Genomic DNA, 16,244 nt, shown 5'->3' with positions numbered 1-16,244 from the left:
GAATTTTGGAAAAATGCTACTCTTGAAACTCAAGGAGAAGACATCATAGCCATCAATTCCTCCCTCATGGGTAAAACAGTCAAAATCACACCACAATCCATTACAGAGGTATTCGAACTTAATGATCAGCAAGGTAAAAATCTTTTCCCTAAAAACGAATATCAAACTGATTTTCTTGAAAGGGGGTATGCAGAACAAATGAAGAGGGATACCTTACAAAAAGGTAACTTTCATCCTGCAACAAGATTTTTATTCCATACCCTCTTGATGTGTGTTTCAAATAAAATGTTTCTAAGTTTATTATTTTCAAAAGAAATTCGGTAAGGATGATTCTCATGTGATCTAACAAGGTGACTATTTTCAAATAAACAGCTTAACAACTGAAACTTTTACAAGACTTTCAACACCTTGCAAAACAAAAGCAGAGGTGCCTGAGCAGAATTTAGCAGCTACCACTGCTCCTTAGGTATCTGCTGCTAAGCCCACTGCTCTAGGTGATCACAGCAGCAAAACAACTGCTGTGAAACCCACACTAAAATTACCAAAAAACCAAGACAAAAGAAAGCACAAAAGCCCCCCCCCAAACCTACACAAAAGGCAACTCTGGAAGATGAGATCCCAGAGCAACTGCCAGTGACAATACAAAAGTCACAAGAAACCACTGTTGCTACTTCCTCACAGCAGATGGTAGAAAGATCTCAACCCATGCCTGAAACTCCTCCTGCTTCTTCTCAAAAAGAACAAGTTGTAACAATAGGGACACAACAATATGATGCTCTGGAATCACTTGCTTCCATCATCCACACCTCACAGCCCAGGGCCAATTTGCTTTCTACACTCAACCTCACCTCCACAATTCCCCCACAAACAAAAATATTGTTGGATGCTCTTGATTTGAACCAGGCACAAACCAGTCCTTCTCACTCACCTGTCAATGAGAACATACCTCAACAAGTGACTGGGTCTGATGTTTCAGTCATTGCTAACGCACCAACAACACCTGAGGAGGTTACACCCCTTGAGTTACAAGCATGGTTGCAGAAATCGGCCTAGGCGGCCGATTAATCGGCGCCTAGGCGCTAGGCGGTCACTTACTGCCTAATTTTGAGCTAGGCGGTCAATTAATCGGTCATGGTCAAAAATCGGTCAAAATCGGTCCTAGGCGGTCAAAATCGGTCCTAGGCGGTCAAAAATCGGATTAATCGGACATTATTAGTCGGTCAAAATCGGTCCTAGGCGGTCAAAATTGGTCAAAATCGGTCAAAATCGAACCATACTATCTGAAACTTGAAGTATTTATGTGAATTTTGAAGTATTATTTTTATATTATTGGGTATATATATAAAATTTTGAAAAAATACATACAAAAATCCCATTCCGATTAATCCCGATTAATCCCTAGGCTGTACCTCACCGCGCGACTAGCGCCTAGCGCCTTCTACAACATTGGTTACAAGTAACTCTTGGTGGTAGTTCAAGTGAAGCAACCACTACAAGTGCTGAACCCACTGGTTTGCATCTGGACAGTGGTTACATCAATAAGACTTCCTTAAAGGCAATTTCTTCTCTGGGAACACTTGTGTATCCAGTCTTCACTGGTTCACTACAAAGTGTCTCTCAATTTAAAGGAAGAAGTCCACAGTTCCAAGACAAAGGGGCATTAGTGGATGATTTCTGGAGTACACTCCCTGAGTCAACCACTGTTACAACCACTGTAAGTGGGAAATCAGATGATCCTAATAAATTGGGTGATGGTTTAATGTACCGAGAATTGACGGATAGAATTGACAAACTGGATACATCTGTTGCAGAAATCAAAGACATGCTGCAACAGGTGTTGAAAGTTCAAAAGGTACCATCCACTGCTGCACCAACTCCAACAGCTGCCCCATCATCTGCTCCTTCAACAAATGAGCTGTGGAGTTTGTTTCAACCACTGCTCAGACAACAAAGAGAATTAGCTGATCAGCAGCATGAGATTCAAATCCAAAAGTTCAGAAATCTCATGGAGTCAAGGTTAAAGGCCCACATACTAAATACCACTGGCACTGCTCCTCCCACTGTTATCTTTGTGGATAAACCACCACCAGATAATGCCAAAAAGGGGGAGAAAAATAAGCAGTGGAAGAAGAAGGGATATGAAGATAGCATGTACATTGAGCCACAAAAAGACAGTATGCTCAAAGACATCCCTTTGCCAGATGGTTCCAAAAAGATTGATGTTACCACTAATGTCATTGCTGATGCAATAGCAGAGGTGAAAAGGGATAGAAAGGCTAAGGTTAAAGCCAGGTGGGAACAGGAGAAAAGAGCATTTATGGAGCTGAATGAGCAGGGTATTTCTGAGCCAAAGGATGTTAAAAATCCTGAGCTAAAAAGAAAGAATCCCACTAGAAAAGTGAGGGAACCCAAACACACACCATCCAAACCCACAAAGAAAACTCCTAAACCTACCAAAAATGTATCAACATCTGTTGGTACTTCAGTGGTTTCAGCAGTTGTTAAACCAAAAACCACCACTTCAACCACAACAACTGCCCCACCAAACCAACCATCACCACCAAAAACAATCTCACCATCATCACCTCCTGTCAAAAAGCAGAAGACAGCTGATGACCCATCATCAGTTGTAATGGCAACAGTGGTTGAAACACCAGTTGTTTCAACAACTGTTAGTCAGCAACCTCCCACTTCAATCACTTCTACTATAATAACCACCACTCAAATCACCATCACTGAACAACCCCAAACATCATCAGCCTCTCCTCAACCTAAAAAGAGAAGGTTAATTTTGAAAGATGATGATCCTTCACCACCACCAACATCTTCACCATCTTTGTCACTTGTTACTATACCTAACCCTGTTCCTCTCTCTTCAGCCCAAGTTCAAAAGCTAATCACTGACATTACTCCTGCAGGTGTCCAATATCCTCTAGAGCTTATGGTTGTCAGAGAAGAAATCAAATCCTTCTACTTTGAGGATGACCCTGCTAAAAGGAGTTTGCAATCTGTTGAAGGATATCCCAGGCCTAACAACATTGAAGAATACTTGAAAGTCATAGCTCAACAGGCACAGGATATTTCCAAGAAAAATTCCCAAGGAAAGTCTGACAAAGAAATTCAAAGGCATTATCAATTTCAGCTCACACAAGTCAGATCTTTGGAGCAGTTTGCAAAGAATGTATGTCAGCAAATATCAGAAAGAGCAGATGAATCCCTGAGAAAGGACTACATTGATAACATCATGACTTACAAGACATATAAGGGAGAAAAATACATGTACAAAGAATAGACCATTCCTGAGCTGGAAAGTGAAGCAGCCAGGATACAAGAAAAAAGTAAAGAAAACTCCACCTGATTGGGCAAAATACAAAAAGAATGTACCTGATAAGGTACTGGGGCTGAAGAGAATGAAAGATGAATTAGTCACTGCTGATTTTGGGTCTAAAAATCAAGTGTCAAGGTGGAAAGAAGACAAAGTCAGGGCCACTTACAAAAAGTTGGAGGAACTAAGAAAGAAAGATCCAAGGATTCCACAAAAACCTGACTATCCTGAAGCAGAGGTTTCAACAAGACCACCAAAACTGCAAATCAGAATAGCCACTGCTCCAGCTGGTGCCTTTCTTTATCAAAGAAGAAGGCAAAAACAGATGGATGCAGAAACAGCAGAAGAAATAGCTGCGGGTAATGAAGTGATAAAGATGGTTTACAAACAGATGATGGTTGATATTCCTGAACTTGCTCAAGCTCAAAGCACTGCTCCGTCAGTCATCACCAGGCCAGCATCTCCAAACTCCTCATCTAATAAAAATCTCCTAAGAAACCCACCAGACTCAAAAGTACTAAAGTGGAAAACTGATAAACAGACCCATGTACTGACTGTGATCAAGTCTAGTGGAGAAGTGAAAAAGATTTCAAGGGAACAAGCACTTGGCCTAAGTGTTGAAGATCTGCAGGATCTACTTGATCTACCACTATGCAGGGATGAAGATGACACAGATGCCTTAGACTTTGAGTTACAACTCAAAGGGCAAATAAGGGAACTGTTGATGAGGCAATAAAGGTCCACAATAATGAAGGGTTTTGTCATTATCTGTTCCAGAGGGAGATTGTTGGGATTGAACCCTATCAGAGGAACAGATAATTAAAGCCAAAACTGGGTCAGAGCAGTGGATCCAAAATAAGCAGAAAGTATGTATACAAGTCTCTCCCCATGAAAGTGGTTTCAACATCTGATGACCTCCAATCCACTGATCCTTACAACTGCTGACCTACAACTGTTGATCAAGTCAAAGACTAATGAAGACTAAAGCTCTGTTGATCAATCTACTGCTATGGATCAAGCACTGCTGAAGTTATCAAGTACTGCTGGAGTCACAACAGTGGAAGGATAAAGCAGTAGTTTAGGTTGTTTTATGTAATGCATGGTAATCAGTAGTTAGCACAAGCAGTGTTTGTATTAGATCAGTTGTTAGAGTTTGTTAGGAGGTTAGATGTCACTTTCATGGTGACGTCAGCAAAGATGCCACAGTGGTTTGGGCGTGCCTATAAATAGAACAGTACCCTGTACTATTCTATTAGCTCTTCACCACTTTCTTCATGTACGAACAATCACTGTGAGCTCAGGCTGAGGGGGAGTTTGTTACATGCATGCATTGTAATCGTTATTGAAATAAATTCAATCATTCGGTTCTTTGTTGAAAATGTGTGTTGAAAGCAATTCTCCTGTTTGATTGTGTGCAAAGTTTGTTTCCATTTATATACCGCCGCATTACTTGTTCATCTTTCATCTTAAATCAAACATAAAACATAATCAATCCAGACTCAGATCCTAACAGTTCCTGTTACACCTGTTGAGACTTCGACTTCAACTGGACAGGGAAATTCTGGAGCTAGAAGGGCATTGATCGCACAGGAGTAGAATGGATTCAATTGGGCTGATGCAGTTTCTCAAGTGGAATCAATGAAGGTGTCTGAAACTGCTGCTGTGGAAAGGGGTCATCAGTGCTTGATGGCGATGACCAAGGAACCAAAATCACTTGAGCTAGAACTTCTCACTGGAAAGTACAAACAAAAAGAGTTAAACATCAAAAAGTTTGATACTTCCAGTGAAACTGTTCGTAATCTGTGCAACGTGCAACTTGCTTATAAAGAAAATAAGGGAAAGGGATTGGGATACACACAGGTTCCGCCACCATATAATCATAATTATTCCAGACTGCCTATTACAGAGCAGGAGATGGAAAATTATGACAAAATGACGTATGGCAAGCCTAGTGATTATGCTCCATATGAACCATCAAAGTTTAAAAATGATCAATCAGCTGTTTTCAAGAAACCAATGAATTTTGTCAAAAATGAAAATGTTCAAAATGAATCAGCAGATAAGTCCGATCACGAAAATGAAAAAGTAACAAATACAGAAGCAGAAACTGAAACAAAAACAGAACCCGTTAACACATCCGCAGAGGAGATGAAGGAAAGTTCACAAAATTCTGATTTTGTTAAAAATACTAATTGCTCTAGTTCATTTGCAGAGTCAGTAAGAACAGAAGAGAAGTCTAAAGAGGATGATGAATCACATCAACATGCTGTTGATAATGTTATTTCTGATAAAAATGACCTTTATGCTTGGAACTATGTTTTTTCTTGGTTTGCTGAGACTTGGGGTGTTCCCACTAAGACTGATGAATCTGGTGCTATTATTCTAGACTATGCTTGTGATAAAAATGACCATGTTGAAATTGTTGTAGATGTTTTGATAGGAGAGCCTGATGTGTTGACTGAGGAAATTGAGACATCTGTTTCAACTAACTTAGATATCAATTCTGATGATTCAGGAATTGTGCTAGTATGCCTAAAACATTTAATGATACATCGGAAGCTCCCTGTAATGATGAAAAACTTGATATTTTTGGTTGTGATAATGAAGAAATTGTTGTTGAACAGGGGTCATCTGACGATCTTGGCAATCAAACAGAGGATTCAGGAATCTCAGATAATGAGCTCACATCTTCCAAAGGTTCCGATTGTGATGAACAATCAGAATCTAGCAGCGTTGCGAAAGAAGACAGTCAAACTGTCGTAGACACAGACTGCTCATCATCTGACTTACCAGAATCATCTAATGTCGAGAACTCAGAGGTTGATCAGGCTAAAGAAGAGACATCCATAGAGTCCAATTCTGCAGAAACCCATGGAAACATGAAACCTATGGAGAAGGAATTCATGGAAATTAATTTCGCAGTTGAATCAGACGATGAAACTGTAGAAGAAATTATTATGGAAACCTTCTCTGCAGAAACTCCTAAAAACATGGTCTCTGAGGAAAGGGAATCTGTGAAAGTCACTTCCACAGACAGTTCAACTATCGACCCCAAAGGTGACCTAAACAAAACAAAATCAACTAAATATGTTCCCTCTAAAAGGAAGCAGTCACGTAGAAACAGAAGGCCAAAGAAAAGGAATGTTCAAAGGGAATACCCAAATCTCAAGCAAACAGAACCCAAACTCAAGGGTAAAGTTGTGGATACTTACTCTTGTGCTGACAGTTGTGAGCCGGGTTCATCCAAGATCAGGCATCCTTGCAAGCACTCAGCGTCAAATGAAAAGAAAAGATGTGATCTGTTCTCGAGAATAACACAAGCTGAACTGAATGTCTTTTTCTCAAAAAGGCAAACGTGTTTTAATTGTGGAATTCCGGGACACATTGCAAGAATTGTGTTCATCGTCCCTACTACTCTAGGAACACGTATCATCAGAAGGCTATGCACTCTCACTTTACCAAAAATGGACCTCCCAAAGCAAGGCCTTCTGACAGAGACTGGAATCTTGCTAAACAGGAAAATAAAAAATTTTCAAACATAAACAGGTTTCAAAGAAAAAGAAAAGTTTTTCCACCAAATGGAAGTGTTTCAAACACCAAAAATTGGAAACCTAAAACTCCTGTTGGATCCCAATCTTCGTGTTCGCAACCATCAACTTCTACCTCGTCACCAAAAACCACAAGCGATGTTAAAAGCCATATGATCTTTCGCGAAGTTACTTACATAGATTGCAATGGTCAACTCAAGTCCACTATGGCCTGGGTTTCAGTCTCTAACTGATTCCATTAAATGTGCAGGAACGACTATAGAGGGCTATCTTTAGACTCTGGTTTATTGATAGTGGTTGTTCTAGACACATGATGGGAGACATATCCCAGTTGAATGATATCAAGATATTCGACGGAGGATGTGTCAACTTCGCTGGAGGAGAATCGGGAAGAATCACCATGAAAGGCACAGTCAAAAATAGTGTCCTTACCTTTTCAGACGTTAACTATATCCCTGAGCTAAAGCACAGTCTACTAAGCATATCACAGATGTGCGACAAAGGAATGGAGGTTCTTTTCACCAAGAGTGGCTGCGTTATTTTGAAACCAGGAATTATCATACCTGAAGACTGGTTTTTGATTGAAGATGAACGAAGAGGAAACGCTTATGTGATTGATATGAACAAAGCACCCACTAGTCAAGTTACTTGTTTGTTTTTAGAAATTGTTGAGCATGATGCTATGCTGTGGCACCATCGATTGGGACACCTGAACACAAAAAATTTGAATCGGTTAGCTAAAGGAGGTCTCGTCAGGAACTTGCCAATCAAGGATTTCATGCAAATAGAGAAATGTGAAGCATGCGCTCGAGGAAAGCAGCATTGAAGGCCTCATAAGTCCAAACCTGTTCACACCACTTCAAAGGTTTTGGAACTGCTACATATGGATTTATTTGGCCCGGTCAATGTACTCAGTATCAGAAAAAGGCTTATTATTTGGTCATAACAGATGATTTTTCTCGTTTCACTTTGGTTTTCTTGTTGGAGTAGAAAAGTGAGACAACTGGTTTAATCAAAAAATTTGTAATACTCATGGAGAATCAAGCAAATAAACGTGTAAAGATTATCCGTTGTGACAACAGGACAGAATTCAAGAATGCCGAGCTGAATGAATTTTGTGCCCTAAAAGGAATCGACCGTCAATACAGAACAACAAAATCTCCTCAACAGAATAGAGTTGCAGAAAGACGCAATCGTACTCTCATTGAAGCTGCTTGCACAATGCTGATAGACTCGGGTCTTCCACTAATATTCTGGGCAGATGCAGTGAACACGGCTTGCTACATTCAGAATCATGCCTTGATCAACAAATGTCATATGAAAACTCCTTATGAGATAGTAGAAGGTCAAAAACCCTCGGTGCAACACTTTCGTACTTTCGGCTGTCCGTGAGTACTTCTTCTCATGGATTCCAGAGAAAAAATTGAAGCTCGAGGAGATCCATGCTATTTCATTGGTTACGCTAAGAATACTTCTTATCGTGTGTACAACAAGGTCCAAAAGCAGATTGTGGAAGCATATCATGTGGATTGGCTGGAAGAAAATCCAAAAGATGCTCGCATTGGACCTGATTGGCTATATGATTATTCCTTCTTGTTTAAATCGATTCCTATTTTGTCTGATGAAATTTTTGATGCAGGAGATTCAACTGCAGAGATGCCTATTCCCTTCGAAGATGAAGATGAGGATGTGCCCTTGCAAAATATGATCAAGAAACTCACTGTGAATCCATCGGGATTTCACAAGGATACTACAGCACAACGTCACTCCTCCACTACTCAAGAGCCGACTCCTGAACCTTTGGCAGCTATCCTTGATAGTGAAGCTAGCAACACTGAAGTCTCCGCTGGACCGTCAAACGTTCAAGGAGCTTCTTTGTTTCAAGAAGCAATTCCATCAGATTACACTGTAGATCCTCGCATGATCAACACCACTGCACCAAATGAGGGGGAGCCATCTGGAATAGCATCAGGAAGCTTTTCAAATTTGCAACCAAATCTGCAAGTCCCTGCAACAGCAATTCCACAGCGTGTTCAGAAAAGTCACCCAATCACGAATGTCATTGGCCCAGTATTTGCTAGTGTCCAGACCCACAGCAAATCTGGAGACTCAATTCATGCTTATACTCTTGCTTTATATCACAGATTGAGCCTAAAAACATTAATGTTGCTTTGTAGGAACCTAGATGGGTTGATGCAATGCATGAAGAGCTCAATCAGTTCGAAAGGCTTGGAGTATGGAAGCTTGAAAAGCTGCTTCAAGGAAAACGAGCTCTTGGCACACGATGGTGTTTCGTAACAAGCAAGATGATTCTGGAGTGATCGTAAGGAACAAGGCTAGATTAGTAGTCCAAGGCTTCAGTCAGGTCGAGGGTTTAGATTATGTGGAAGTATATGCTCCAGTAGCGCGTCTTGAAGCCATCCGTATTTTCCTGGCATATGCATCCTTTATGGTCTTTACAGTCTATCAAATGGATGTAAAGACGACATTTCTTTATGGGAAGGTCAAGGAGGAGATTTATGTTGCTCAACCCCCAGGCTTTGTTGATCAAGAGAAAGAAGGTTATGCCTGCAAGCTGGACAAGGCTCTCACTACAAGAAATTGGGGTGTTTACCCACACATAATTTACCTACACATGTAAATGTGTGGGTATTTACCTACACATGTTTGAAGATGTGTGGGTAATAGTTGATGATATATTTTCAAAATGATTAACACTTAATATGTGTTGGTAATACATTTTAGCCACACTTGGCGTTGGTGGGAAAATTTCCCCCCCAAAATTGCCTACACATGTAGCAAATTTTCGTCATGTGTAGCTAAATTATCTACACATATATAAAAAACTAATATATATGTAGGTAAATGATTATATTTACCAACACATAAGAATTAAAAAAAATATGTAGATAAACTAAGTTAATTTATACTTTTTTTTGAAAATGATGTGGCAAATAATTATCACTCCTAACTAATGGCTATTGGCCGCTGTCTCCCTCAACTATCACTTTGACGCTCGTCACCCCCAACTTAACACTTAGTGTGTTCTGTCACCATGTCGGTAACTAATTACTAACTTTTGATATTGTTACTATACTTTTGGGGTGTCCTAAGATTCCTAAAACCTTCATAAGATCCATATGACACCCCTAAAAGTAACGTACCAAGATCAAAACTTAGCGATCAGTAAACGATGTGGTGACAGAACGTACTAAGTGTTAAGTTGGGGGTGACAGACATCAAAGTGATAGTTGGGGATGACCGCGACCAATAGCCAATAGTTAGGGGAGATAAAATCTATAACCCGACAAATTATATACCTACACATGATTAAAAATGTACAATATGTATAGATATTACATACCTATAAAGTAAGTAAATATATATTTTTTAGATGATGTGACAAAACAAATATCTACACATATTTAAAATGTAAAATACGTGTAGATATTGAATACGTATAAAATAAATAATTAAATATTTTTTAAGATGACGTAGCAAAAAAATACCTACACAGTTCAATCAGGGGTTTTTGCCATAATAACATAACTGTTTTTCCTTGCATTCGCAGTAAGTGTCCACCACAAGATAAGGCTATGTGGTGTGGGATAAAGCCCATAGGGGATTTATCAGGACATGTCAGCGCCACCTAGGATCCACATCAGTAGGGTTTTATCACGCCTTCTCTTAATTTGCAGGGTGTGGGATAACGCCATCTATTAAAAAAAATTTGTTATTGGATGAAATGATGTGGGCCCCACCTGCCCCCTCCCTTCTTCCTCGTTACCATGGTAAAACCCTATCAATGGCGCCCCGGTTTAACAAGCTGGGTGTGGGGTGGCGCCACCACTCAGGCGCCATGGAGGCTAAGATGGCAAGGATGGCGCCCCCATACCCTCCAGCCTAATTACATTTGAGCAGGGCCGGCTCGGGGCCCGGCAAACCCGCGCCGACGCCCGAGACCCAATATTTCAAAGGGCCTGAAAAGTCTTTATAAACTTGTATATATTTATTAAATTCTATGTTTAGTATATTTACCCGTTTATTATGCAAAAAAAGTATTGGTGGTGTAATGACAAAAACTATCTCAAAATTATGCAAAGGTATCAAGTTCGAGTCTTTCCTCCATCACTAAGTTTTATTTTTGTAATTCATTTACCCTTAGCCATAATGCCGCAGACCTAATTTTTTTCAAGAGTTTTCCAGAACGTTCATTTACATTTAGCCATAATTTTGAGCCCAATTCTTTTCGCCATCGTGGACCTAATTTTTTTTCAAGAGTTTTCGAGTACAACTCTTCATTTTAGCTTACATTAGCACTAAGTATATGCTTCCAATTAGTATAAAAAAATCACCATCCAGTTAAATCATGACCTTTTGATCAGTTTGAGATGAAATCTCAGCCGTGTAAATTAAAGATTTCCTTCTAGAAGCAGAGGTTTAAAGCAGTTTCTCTCCTATGCTCCCACTAACTCCATTCCGTTCCTCGCGTTTCCTCTTCCCTGTAACCATCTTGATTTTAACTTCCATGGCATTGTGAATCGTCAGCAGTCAATCGAAACCCTTAAAAATTCATGACCGATGTTGAAGATTTAGAGATGTTTTAGTTGGAAATACCCATATGGGTTTTTGATGAAATTGATCGAAACCTTCAATACATGTAAGTGATCTTTCTTTCGATTTCCATTACACAAACATGTATTATCGAACATCGGGAATGGCCAAATTGGGAATACCAAGATGGGTTTTCGATGAAATTGATCAGAACAGAATCTAGGTTTTGCTAATTTAGTTATATTTTTTATTTATGGCCCCCAAAATTTGAATCGTTCAATTATGCATCAGCTTCCTGTTGTTCAGGTATCATACGATTCTTCAAGACTTAAAAGTTCATTCATTCATTCAGGTATCATACTTCAATTTTATTAATTTGTTCTTCAAATTCAATTGGTTAGTTCCATTGATTAACAGCTTGATATTTTTCACTCCAGCTTTGCTAAGTTGATTTTGATTACTTTAGCTGATAGAATGTTTGGTACTTCATCACCAGCCACTCATGGTTATCAAAGTGTCTGAGATACTAACAACTTATCGGCCTATGAGTTGAGCATGGTTGGCTCATAACTTTTTATATCTTACACAAGTGTGATGGGTAAAGAAAACACCAAACAGCCACAGCTTAGCTTATAACTTATCCTTTTAAAAGTTTAAGTAATTTTAACTTAGAATATGATGCCACTAGAATGGAAACTTTTGCAAATTTGAGTCTGATTTCGATGCTTTTAGTGAACGAGTTAGAATGAGCTACTTCAAAAACAAGCCAAACTTATCATTGAATTTTGTCTGTGTAAAAGTTTTTGCAAAAAAATAACTTTTACATCGTATGAAGCTCGAGCTCGAGCTCGAGCTCGACTCGGTTGGACCCTACTTATTTGAGCTCGAGCTCGGCTCGCAAATAAAATCAAAAGCTTGGGCTCGGCTCGGTTCAACCATACTAATAAGTAAATAGATAAATATATTTTTCCTTAGGTAATCAATCTTGTTCCAACTAATATAAAACTGACAATGAAAATTCAACAATTTGATCCCTAAAATAATTTTTATCCACAAATACTAAAAATCGTGACTTCAAACAACAATAATCAACAATTTACTTTCAAAAATACAAATATAAACACTCCTTAAAATGCCAATTATCTTTTCTTTTTGTTCACTTTTTTATATAGCTGCACAATATCATATGATCACTTGGAAGAAGAGAAAATACTGTTAGAAGAGAGAGAGAAAATGAAAAATGTCTAAGCTATCCTTCTACTTATCATTATTTATTGAGGTGGCATTTTCTAATTGGTTCTTACGGTTCTCGCAGCTGGGATTAGTTTTCTCTTGAGCCGTATCCTATACATACATATATATAGGCACATCCTCCACATCCTATGCCCATCCCCTTTAGGCCCATACTCACACCCGCTTACGTGTGTACGCCTACGTGATGGAGCATCCTTTGAGGACTGCCCTCCTCCGCCTCAAGTACTCTTATACACTAACTAGTCTAGTGGCTAGGATGGATAAGAAACCACCATTCTTGTTGGAACTTTAATCTTTTAATTCATGTGGTAATTGTATGTAGTCAAAGTCAAACTATTTATAAGTGTTAGTATTGGTCAAACTAATAGTCTGTTTATTTATATGCATGGGCTAGTATGTATTAAAGGGCCTTAGAAGTTGCAAGTCCAGGTCATTTACGTATCTAGGTTTAAGTATGGTCAAATTCGACCTATGCATGTTAACAGCAATTATGTAATATAATAAAGTCACAATTGATGGCAATTGTATTACGATTATACAATAACTATTATATACATAATTGGATAGCTCTATAAAAAGGGATTATGTGATATGGTTATGTATGCTTGATTTGACACCCCCTGCATAATTGTTTACTCGGCTTGTACTCAAGCAAGACATTTACTCGCACAGGTACTTACTGCTAGAATTTTTTGTTCGTGACTGACACCATTATCCATTGTTACCTTTCTAGAGTTTTTAAAGAATATCTTTGAATCTGTATTATGTTTTCAAAGTGTTGCTGCATGGCTGGCACAAGAAATGAACTTGGGGAGGGAGTTGGTTATACAATTTGGTTTGAAGATGTGATAAATTCAATGATTTGAAGTTCAAATAATCTTAACATGTATAAACCAAAAAAATTAAAAAATTGAAGAAACCAAGTTGTCGCGCTACTCTTTCACACGACAATGCTGAAACCCTAATTGTCCCTCCCAAGCTGTCGCGCTCAAGAGTGATGTCAATTTATGATAAAGTACACCCACTTTCCTGGACGAGGTTTTTTTTTTACCATATCGAATATTTACACTTTTTAGTATTCTCTAATTATTTTACGTATATATTGCTTTAACTTATAGGAGCCAATGGGGGATATTGATGTACTTGTCTTTTTAACCGGTGAAGATGATATTGATACTGCAGTTCGGTTAATCAGAGAAGAAGCCCAAAACAGTGACAAGGTTTCTTTAGGTATGTCTGAGGCTTATAATTTGTTTACCATGCTACCTTTCTAATCAATTGAAGGCTCCCTAAGTAGTTTAGAATTGGATTTAGGAGTCTCCGAATAAGGATGCGCATACGTTCGTCAGATGGTTGCAAGTTGTTCAGATTCAAAAAAAGAGGAGAATCCTTGAGCAGCGGTTGAAGGTTCTGCCTTCCTTGAACCAGTCTACCACTCAATGGGACCATGCTCTCTTTTCTAGTCCATAATGGTTGAAAAGGTGTGAAAATCGGATTCACCTCCTCACACCAGTCCATATAAAAGATATCTAGGTAACTTATGATAACAACATTCAGTAGGAATTTCCCTGTAGGAGTTAATTTTAACTAACTTATGATATAAAAGATCTTTAGGTAACTTATGTTTTTTTTTTTTTTTTTTTTTGTTGAAAGAAGTTATAATGTTACAGGTGAAGAAGAGACGAATATATGATATGACAAATGTTCTTGAAGGCATTGGTCTTATTGGAAAGGAGTCCAAAGTAAGGTTTTCTTTGCAAGTTTGTATCAGATGATTAGCTTCCTTTGGTTAACTATAGTGTTTTATATGAATTTGTTTAGTTATTCTTAAGCATCAATTTGTACAAAGAACTGCCTCAAAAAACCAGCCCTATTTGCTCCCGCGTTTTCCTCCTTTTCCTTATTCTTTGCTGCTACATTCGACAAAGTTGAAAAAGAAACAGGGCGATTCACGCGTTTTTCGATTAAATCAATTTCGTTCTTTCTGTTTTTAACGTGATTTAAGTCCCGCAATATGATGATTTTTGCAGGCAATATCATGCACACATATTAGGGCTCAACGCTTACGGTCGGCAACAAAAAGTTTCCGAAAAAAGTATGGTTAGTTTCTAATCGCTTCAGTTGTTAAGTTTCGTTTAAAAAATTTAAACACGAACACCACAAATGCATAGGTTTTTGAAGTAATGAATTGTGGGTTCAGATTCTATTTTACATGTTTGGAAATGGATAATGTTAAATTAGAATAGTTTTAAATTGGATTTTCTTTTTTTTTGCAAAGCAGGTCAGGATGATTTGTTGAACGAAACCAATGTGCTGCACCTCTGGACTAATTATAGACCATGGTTGAGTAAGTGTGTGCAATTTAATAGAATTTTGGTTTGGTTTTCTAAATAAATGGTGTAATTGTCAAATGAGGTGGCTTTTCAATACCATTTACTTACTGAAATGCCTCTTGATTCTATGAGTTTTATCCCTAACATGCTAAATGGGTTAAATGGATTGAAGCATACAATCTACTAATTCCTCTTATATAAAAAGTAATGTTAATAATTATATAACTTTTCGTTTTAATTCGTCAAAATTTGTATTCGGTAACCAAGCTAATCTATTTTGACCCATATGGAAAATTTCTGAAGAGGTAAGAAGCCGCAAATTTCTATTAATGTTGTTTGATTGATTTTGTAGGTGAAACTCTTGATGTGAAAAACTCAATCGTAGGGACCAATTAGAATGGTGATGAGAGACAAGTCCAGGATCCACCGACTTCACGAGCCAAGCACAACATGATCATCACCAGCTGCCACCATTCTCCAAATCTGGAAAAGTTTGTTGGGAGTTTATCACAGTGGAGAGAAATTGACACTTAGAAGTGTGCAATTCAAGTTGATTATGAAATATATTGTTGAATGGACCTGTGTCAATTGTAAGCATCAGAGTTTTATTTTTCATATTACTATGGAAAGTACCTGTCCACCGGACGGTATAGAACTAGTACTTTTATTGGTTGTTTGTAAGATTGATGTTTATTAGTTTAATTAAGAATCTTAATTTGTTCACGTATGTTTCCATATTGCTTTGGTATTTGTTTGTACATATTGAATATTTTTATCTACATATAGTGTGGTTAATGTATAGACTTTAAAATATATTTACCAACACATCAACGTTTGTTTTCAACACAAATTAAGATCAATACCTACACATCTTCAACATTTACCTACACATAATATTACTTTTACCTACACATAAAATTACTTTTACCCACACATATATTCATGCCACGTCAACCGCCACGTTGGATGCCACGTCAACTGCCACGTTGGATGCCACGTCATCTGCCACGTTGGATGCCACGTCATCTGCCACGTTGGATGCCACGTCAGATGTCTTCTAAACAAATTTTTGTACTTTTAACGACACATATAAATGGCTTTTAGCCACACATATATGTGTAGGTATAGCTTACTATATGCCTACATATAACTTATGTGTGGGTAGTGACCTATATCCACAGTCATGAGCCTACACATCTTTACACTTATTTTATATGTAGGTAAAGACAA

General features: G+C 38.3%; 1 long non-coding RNA gene across 6 annotated transcripts; it reads left to right on the top strand.

The window, feature by feature from the left end:
* Positions 1 to 11,363: 11,363 nt before the first annotated feature.
* On the top strand, positions 11,364 to 15,812 carry LOC110881526. Of its 6 annotated transcripts, none has more exons than XR_004868890.1 (8): positions 11,364 to 11,533; positions 11,734 to 13,696; positions 13,800 to 13,911; positions 13,996 to 14,214; positions 14,335 to 14,423; positions 14,712 to 14,781; positions 14,963 to 15,028; positions 15,367 to 15,812. It is a non-coding gene; the product is annotated as an uncharacterized LOC110881526 (long non-coding RNA). The 6 variants fall into 6 exon arrangements; XR_004868893.1 differs by having other exon boundaries at positions 11,734 to 13,719; positions 13,999 to 14,214; XR_002559784.2 differs by having other exon boundaries at positions 11,734 to 13,719; positions 14,352 to 14,423.
* The last annotated feature ends 432 nt before the right edge of the window (positions 15,813 to 16,244 follow it).

This window comes from Helianthus annuus, chromosome 10 (assembly GCF_002127325.2).
Source record: "Helianthus annuus cultivar XRQ/B chromosome 10, HanXRQr2.0-SUNRISE, whole genome shotgun sequence".
In the NCBI taxonomy this organism is placed as follows: Eukaryota; Viridiplantae; Streptophyta; class Magnoliopsida; order Asterales; family Asteraceae; genus Helianthus; species Helianthus annuus.
This window is presented reverse-complemented; position numbering and strand designations above follow the sequence as displayed.